Source organism: Meleagris gallopavo, chromosome 1, assembly GCF_000146605.3.
Source record: "Meleagris gallopavo isolate NT-WF06-2002-E0010 breed Aviagen turkey brand Nicholas breeding stock chromosome 1, Turkey_5.1, whole genome shotgun sequence".
Taxonomy (NCBI): domain Eukaryota; kingdom Metazoa; phylum Chordata; class Aves; order Galliformes; family Phasianidae; genus Meleagris; species Meleagris gallopavo.
This window is the reverse complement of record NC_015011.2, coordinates 105,392,028-105,400,677: the sequence shown is the minus strand read 5'-3', so window position 1 is coordinate 105,400,677 and position 8,650 is coordinate 105,392,028. Positions and strand designations below refer to the sequence as shown.

Sequence of the window (8,650 nt, the reverse complement as noted above, 5' to 3'; positions counted from 1 at the left end):
ACAATTTGTTGCCTTTACCACAAAAGAGATCCAATGGAAAATGCCCATGGGGAAAAATGGAGTGTTCATATAAAAGCTGCATGGGGAAGGGGGGTAATGTGAGAATTCATTTTGTGTTTGGTTGAAGGATGTTCACTGAATAGGCCCATCTGACAGAAATGAATCTAGAAGCAGGATTATCTCACCTGATCCCAGCTTTTATTGTTGTTGTTTCACCAGGAAGCAGAGGAAGAGTTCTAAACTTTCTATTTCTTTCCCTTTCAGGACTCTATCTAGCCTATTTTCTGTCTGCTAGTTCTCTTCTCATTGCAGTCATCTCTTGCTTCATCTCCTTTGCTGTATTTTGGTAGCTCTGTTTCTCATGGTTTCATATCTTCCTCGATCCTCGTGCACAATAATCCAAAGCTTAACCATCACTCCAATGAGACAATAGTGAGCACGACCCTGCTTGCAGGAGCTCTTTGAGGGAGGAGAGCACTTGACCTCCATAGTGGAAGACAGGATGGCTTCTTCAGCTGCCTCACGCTCCCCTTGAGGTCTGACCATGCTCAGGATCTCTCCTTCATCTCAAACCATCAAAGGTCAGTTTCCGTGATACTTCTTCAGCTTTGTTTACTGTAGCTGAAGGCAAGACATTAGTACTGTCAGCTGGACCTGGCAGAAAATCACAGGCTTCATCTAAACTACAGTGTGGTCTTCAGTTAGGTGTCAGTGAGTCAGATCACTGTGTAGGCGCAGATGCATGACCTGGGTCAGTGGCTGCTTGTGCGTGTGCTGCAGAGCTTGGTGAGATGAATGGATTGTCCTGCTCTGCTCTGTGCTGGTATAGCCTCATCTCAAGCACTGTGTGCAGGTTTGGGTGCCACAATATGAGGACATAAAGCTGTCAGAGAGCATCCAAAGAAGGGTTAAAAAGATGGGGAAGGCTCTGAGGGCAAGATGTGTGAGGAGCGGCTGAGGCCCCTCGCTGTGCTCAGCCCAGAGCAGAGGAGCTGAGGGGAGGCCTGATGGCGGCTGCAGCTCCTCACAGGGAGCGGAGGGGCAGCGCTGAGCTCTGCTCTGTGTGACAGCGACAGGGCCCGAGGGAACGGCATGGAGCTGTGTCAGGGGAAAGGCAGCTGGGGGTCAGGGAAAGGGTCTGCACCACAGGGCGGGGGGCATGGAATGCGCTGCCCAAGGCTGTGGGAACGGCCCCAAGTGACGGAGTTCAAGGAGCATCTCAGACATACAGTCTGATTTTTGGGTGGTCCTGTGTTGAGCCAGAGGTTGGACACAATAATCCTTGTGGGTCCTTTTCAGCTCAGGATTTTCTATATTTCCATGATTCTCTATGTGCTTTTAACTTCTTTCCCTGTGGCTCTGCTCCAAGCTGGAACCCCAGCAGCCCAGTTTTTGAAGGGCTTCCTCTTGATGAACACCACATGAGCAAACCTGGCCTCCAAAGCTGACTGGGGAAGGGAAGGGCAGCACTTGGGGTATGTTTGCTTACCACATGTCTTCAGACAGAAAGGATGACAGACAGAGTGCATGTCTTTCCTTGGGAAACACATGATGTGGATAACATGCATGTTGTCTGGTCTACTGCTCTCCTGCTCTCTGATTGCTTTGAGACAAAGTTTCTCTGGGCAGGCAGAAACCTGAGCGAGCTGAGAACTGCAATAGGCAAAATGGACCTTGTCCTGAAAAGAGAGCTCTTACAGGCTTTTAGGAACAGAAATCACCCAAAACATGCTGGTTTTGGAACATGGGGTAGACCAAGACATTTGGATTGACTGTTTCTAGTAAAGATATGAGAGTGCTTTTTAAGAGCAAAGAGGCAAGGGATACGGGTAACCAAACATTTCATTTAAATGGTGTCCGTGAAGAACAATTTGCAAAGTGCCTCAGGGACAGGTCAGATTTGCAAAATACTTATCCTCCTTGTTCATGAAGAACAAGAAAAATGATGTATTGGATGTGTTTAGGGCTATTTTTGTATGTTTCTTTTGGTTTTGCTTGCTTTGATTTGCTTATTTCTCATCTCTGTGTCCTTCGAAGAAAGTTTTTCCTGTTTTGAGCTATCTCAGCAGAGAAAGCAGGATTTCCTAGGTCTCCTTAGCTGTCACAAATTCTGCCCAGAGCAGCTTTCCCACTTTCCTGTACAAAAGGCAGAGCCAGAAGCCTCTAGGTAGAGCAGACAGGCTAGCAGGCAAAGCCAGGTTTTGTCCAGGCACCTCTCCATTTTGAGTGCACTGCCAGGCATGAGACCAGCACAATAACCTTCTTCCACTCCTATAGCCATGCTGGGGGTCCTCCCATTGCTCACTGTTCCCTTTTGGTCCAGGTAATCAACCATTCCCATGCCTTGCAGTTAGGATCCTCGGTAGGCCTTGGCTGTAAAACAAACAGGTAATTTTATTGTACACAGCCTCATGCAAAGTTATTTTACCATCTGTTTGCAGGGACCATATGGGGAAGGGAGAATTTAAATGTCAGAGAATTATAAGAGGAGTAAGTTTGTGTGTCTTTTAAAGGTAAGAGAGCAGATAAAGAAAGGAAGGACAGCAGAAGGCTGCAGAATATGATCAAGTCCATTGAGAAACATATGCAGGTGAGAGCACAAACAGGTCTGAGAACTTGCAATTTCTTCTATTTTCTCATCTTAACAGAGGAAGATGGTTTTGGGTCACACCATGTCCTCAATCCACTTCACATAGTATTTCAGTGTGAGTGTGCATTTCCTGAGTGGTATGCTTGAAAAATGAAAGGCTCCATTCAGTCTAGCTGCTGTACTCCGAGAAGTTGTTTGTTCCTTCACCAACAATTACTATTCTTGTAACAAAAAAGCATGTGGGCTTATGACACATCCATTCAAGATTATGGTCTGATGTATTAAATAGTATGCTAGATATTTGGCCTGTGGCAGCTGAGAGAAAACACTTTGCCAGCTCTGCTATAGCACTGCTAATTTGGTGAAGAGACCAACACATGCAGGTCAGTGCTTGGTCACTGTGCTTGGAAGTTGGTTATATCCCCAGTAACTGATGGACAAAGAATAAGGCTCATTTTCAACAGGGACAGTGAAAAGTAGTTTATCCTGTGTTGTAAAATTGTTATGTTAGCTTTAAAAAATAGTGGTCGGAAATTGGGAAGTCAATTGAACATGTTCATGTTTGTGCTGACCTGTGATTCATTCTGCAGATGAGAGAAAAAGAGAAATTCATACTGGAAACTGGATGGGCAAAGTATCAGTTGCAGAGCAGACATGGTGAGAACAGGCTTCACCATCCTGGTCTAAATAGAGATTCAACTGATATTGAAGAGATCTGAGCTTGATGCTGAGGCCTGTTATGGTTTTTGTAGTCTTGAGTGATGACAATGTTTCTTATGTTCATGGCCACACATGCATGTATGTTTTTAGCAGGTTTGTCTTTATCCACAGCACATTTGACAGTTTCACTATGGCTTACAATGTAAGGGTTTTTCAAAATAGCACTTCCAATTTTTTATTTTTTTATTTTTTAATCTTTTATTGTGGTTTGAGTGTTTCCCATTGAAAAGTTGCATGCGGTCAGCAGAGCAACAATAACCTTTGCTGCTGTGAAGCTACTGATGGTTTAGGGTTAATTTGTATAGAAAAGAAATTGCAAAATCAACCAGGGCATAAATATTAAATACAATAGTGCTTTTGCTTCATTGTACCACAGCATAAATGCCTGTGCCACGGTAGCACTATGTCCAAGCTGCAGACACATTAACTTTTAAGTAAATCTAAGATGTCAGTGAGGACAAAAGCATCCTGAAATTTAACAGCCAAAGGGACTGAACTCAATATTATAATATGCATAATTTTTTTTTTGTTACTCAAATCCAAATAATCCCTGACTATCTGCACTATGAGCATGCCTTCATTCAAGCACTGAGAACCATGAAGTTCCGTTTTTGTTTGAAATACATAGTGGTAGGACTTGCTGCTGTGATATTGATGTTAGACAGACAAGAAGAGGAGAAAAGTTAGTGTCACAGTGTTCCCATTCACCTCCATCTCCATCCTTTGCAAATAAGAGAAAAGATGCTACAACTGCTGTGTTTACACCTCGTAACTTGTTGTCATGTCCTATATTTCAGGTTAGTATTTATGACTGCCAGGTGCATGTGGCTCAGTTCTTCAGGGTGATGCCTTCCCACTTCATAAAATGATTTGGATTGGAAGGGACCCCAAGAAGCAACAGGTTCTAACCCCCCACTACATCCGAGACAGATGTTGGTTAAGGATGGTTCCTTGTATACACATCTGTGCTATTGTATGTCAGTCACAAGATCTGCCAGGGTTGTGTAAGCATGTGGTGAGCTCTTCTGGCATTGGATTTTCTGCGTACAGATCATTGCCAAGTATTTCAGCAAGAATGAGGACTCTACACTTTGACAGACTGTTCCCCATTGCTCACACATATGGTTCCAAAATCATCTGCACAGATTGTTTTCCTCCTTTGACAAAGCCAAGTTTCATTATATCATGGTACTGGTAAATTTTCAGAAGAAGATTGTTTTAAAAATAAATCTCAATGCTCTTTATTCACCAGTCTGTTTTGAAGAGAATCTTAAACTTCTTCCTGAGGTTTTCTTGTTTGTTTCAGCTAGAATTTACTATACAGCATAACAGCAAAGAGCACAAGTGTTATCATAAAAACCTTTTTATTAGTAAACTTTGTGACCTGCACTGGCAAAACTCCCATACCTAAATTCCACCCTATTACCCAGCAGTAGGTGCGACCAGCCAGTGACGTTAGTTTTGCATTTTGAGGCTTAAAAAAAACCCCAAACAAAACCAACATTTAATAATTTGCAGATGTTGGCAGCCTGCAGTGATGCCTGAGTTGAAGCTCTCTTTGGGTGCCAAACCACAAATATATATCATTTTTTATAATCTACAATTCCTGGAACTGAAAGAGGCTTCAAAACAATCAATATGTAAACATGAATATAGAGCGTTACTTTCTGAACATCACCAGTGCTGCTACTGCCACGAGCTGCCTGCTCAGTACAGATGGTTTTTTCTTATTAACGATGTCTTTCTTCAAAACAAGTTTGCTTTTTACCTTCTGTTTAGAGGTACAGGCGTGCAGGGCTTGTACAACCCCTTCAAGAAAAGGAAAGGTATTTACAGTTTCAGAAATTAGTAAGGCATTAAGAAATGCAGAATGTTTAAACCAGAAGAAGGAATGATATACATTTCCCTATATGCTTTCTACTTGACATTACCATGTTCAATAGCCTTGAAACCTGAAGTTTACTTTTTATGCTTTGAACCAATGTGGCCCTTTAACCTCCACTCCCCTCCTCTGTTGTTATATTCTAAACTGAAGGGATCACCTTTGAAAACGAGCTTTCCTTTCACTTCAAGGTCATGCAGCAGTGGCCATGAAACTTGCTTTGAGAGGTATTTTGGGTGCTTTTTAACAAATTTGATCACTGGGAAATAACTGATATCATCACTTTGCTACACCAAGGACTGACAAGTTGTGGTCAGATGCAAATGACTTGCATCGGGGTTGAGGTTCCAATATGAAGTAAGGGTGTTTGTTGTCAGACAGTGTCTAGGACACCAGTCACAAACTGGGAAACCACAAGATGAGGTTTTATATATACATCTTGAAGAGATGCATCTTTCCCCAAAAAAGCGTGATAAAAATGCAAGACAGAAGCTGATGGATGAAAAAGAGAGATGAGGGTGGAATAGGGATGCAACAAAACTGTGCTAGTCAAAAGGATATTCAGTGTTCTCAACTCACCTAGCATTAATTTTATATTCATTTCTGTACTTATTTTTGTAGCCCTCCTGATAGAGAAGATTTTAAGAAAAGCTTAATAGATAGTGAAGCTCCTGGAAGTCTCTTTGCAGTTGCAGAAAATGTGCCCTGAAGCTTGAGTGAAATTTTGAAGAAGTCCCCGAATTGCTTGTTCATAATGCAGCAAGCTGAAATGGAAGAGACTCTGCTGTCCTAACATACTGTAAGCCTGTGTCCTAACTGGAAGCCTGTGAAAAATGAGAGATAATGGTGACAAGCTGCTGATGGTTAGATTTGTCAGGGAACGTGGGAGGGACTCACCAGATCTCAGCAAGCTAAGGGGGGCTGTGGTCATACTATTTAAATCCCAAATTATATAAAAATGGTGGAGAAGCCAGATGAAAAATGGATGCTATACAACAAGGTCTAATGGAAAGAATCATGGCTATGGCAGTGGATTAAAGGCAGGGAGGAGCTCAGAGTGAGCCCCAATAGAATACAAGTAGTCAGTGATGAGGATGGAAACTGCAAAAATACATGTGCATAGTGACTGGGTGTGAAGACAAAGATTAAAAGATTATACATAGAGAAACTGGAAAATCAATGGAAAGCAAGGGAAGAAGATAGGAAAGAGCAAAGTGAAGAAAGCAGCCTTTCGGGTGAGTGGGAGAGTGTAGCTTGACTGCTGGTGTGATGTTAATGAGAGATGAAGGAGACTGAAGAAGGGAGGTAGACAGAGGGACAGGAATAGTGCATGAGTGAAGGACAAAGAAGTGAGGACATAGCCTCAGGAATGAAGGTGAAAGCTGGGCGAGATGGGAGTGGCAAGTGTGCAGAGCTGCATACCTGCAGTGGTAATGAGGAGAGACTTGTGGATGAATGGGCTCTAGTAAGAAATGTGCCAGGTACAGTCCTGCAGAGCCTCCCATAGAAGCAGCCCTTCTCTGCCCTCCTTCCAGTAGTGCCAGATGCTGCTGCTGGAGACTGCAGGACTCTTCACCTTTTGAATTGAAACTACAGATGTTTCTCCTCAGGGTAGAACTGGGGACTTTCGTGTTTTAGGAAGAGAAACTAGAGCCAGCTATTTAAATTTTGTGCATGTCTCAAGAGACCTGTATCTTTGTGTATTAACTTGAGATGAAACAGTGCATGTGTTTGAGCAAGAGGCCGTAAAGGCTTTCTGGGTAAATACTACATAGTTTATGATCAGTTTCAATGGCAGCAGTGTTCTCCTCCAGCTGGTGAGTGAAGGCAGCCCTCTGTACCGGGTTCATTGCCTGGAATTTGCTGGCACCTGAAGCAACCTTTATTTGGCTGTACTCAAAAGCTGAGCAACATCCCCCAGGGTGGAGAGAGCTGGCTGGGACACCCAGAGGGTGACACTTCCTTGGCAGGTCTTCCGCACAGCCTTTGCCACCAGGGCTGTGGGAAGCTGGAAGAACCATCAGCTCTTCTCTTCTGCCCTACTGACAGGGAAGAGGGGTCACCTCATTTCTGGAAGGCCAAGGACTGCTTACCAACCAGGCATTGCTGTGCCATGCTTACCTTGGATGGCTTTGAAAGAACAAGTAACCCAAGATTGAATCCATTTCATAGAATTGTAGAATCATAGAGTCAAATATTCGAGTTAGAAGGGGCCCTTAAAGGTCATTTATTCCAACTGCCTTGCAGTGAACAGGGACACCTACAGCTACATCAGGTTGCTCAGACCCCCCTCCAGCCTTACCTTGAGTGTCTGCAGGGATAGGGCATCCACCATCTCTCCGGGCAACCTGTTCCTGTGTTTCACTACCGCTGTTGTAAAAAAACTTCTTCCTTATACCCAATGTAAATCTCCCCTCTTTTAGTCTGAAACCATTTTTCCTTGTCCTATCACAACAGCCCCTGCTAAAGAGTCTGTCCCCTGCTTTCTTTAGCTCCTCTTTAGATACTGAAAGGCCACTAACAGGTCTCTGTGGAGTCTTCTCCTCTCCAGGCTGAACAGCTCCAGCTCATTCATCCTGTCCTAGTAGGGGAGGTGTTCCATTCCTTGGACCATTTTTGTGACTCTCCTCTGGACACACTCCAACAGGTCCATGGCTCTCTTCTTCTGAGGACTCCACAATTGGACTCAGTACTCCAGGTGAGGAGTTCTATTCATATTCATTTATTCATTGCCCCCAGTGCAGAGCAGAGGAGCAGGATCACCTCCCTCACCCTGCTGGCCATGCTTGTTTTGATGCAGCTCAGGATGTGGTTGGCTTTCTGGGCTGTGAGGGCACATTGCTGGCTCATGTTCAGCTTGCCATACACCGGTCCTTTTAGTCAGGGCTGTGCTCAGCTTTTATTGATAGTGGCAATTGCCATGACTCAGGTGCAAGAGCTTGCATTTGGATTTGTTGAACCTCATGAGGTTTTTCTGGGCCCATTGCTTGAGCCTATCTAAGTCTCTCTGGATGGCATCCTATCCCTCAGCGTGTTGACGACACCACGCAGCTTGGTGTCATTTCTAAACTTGCACTTGATTCCACTGTTGATATAATTGATGAAGACATTAAGCAGCACTAGTTCCAGTACTGACCCCTGAGGGACACAACTTATCACTGATCTCCATCTGAACATCAAGCCATTCACCACCACTCTGTGGGTACCGTCTTGCAACCAGTTCCTCATCTATTGCACAGTCAACTCATCAAATCCATATATTTCCAATTTGAAGAGAAGAATGTTATGGGGGGCTATGTCAAAGGCCTTACTGAAGTCTAGATAGATGACATCAGTGGCTCTTCCCTTGTCCATTGACACAGTTATGCCATCAGAGGCTATTTGGTTGGTCAGCCAGGACTTACTGATTATCCCATATAACTTCTGTGTCTTCTATATACCTTAGCATAGCTCCCAGG

General features: G+C 43.8%; 1 long non-coding RNA gene across 1 annotated transcript; it reads left to right on the top strand.

Annotated features, from left to right (window-relative positions):
- Nucleotides 1-1,091: 1,091 nt before the first annotated feature.
- LOC109370272 lies at nucleotides 1,092-7,554 on the top strand. The gene is made up of 3 exons (XR_004162022.1): nucleotides 1,092-2,590; nucleotides 3,181-3,247; nucleotides 4,108-7,554. It is a non-coding gene; the product is annotated as an uncharacterized LOC109370272 (long non-coding RNA).
- The last annotated feature ends 1,096 nt before the right edge of the window (nucleotides 7,555-8,650 follow it).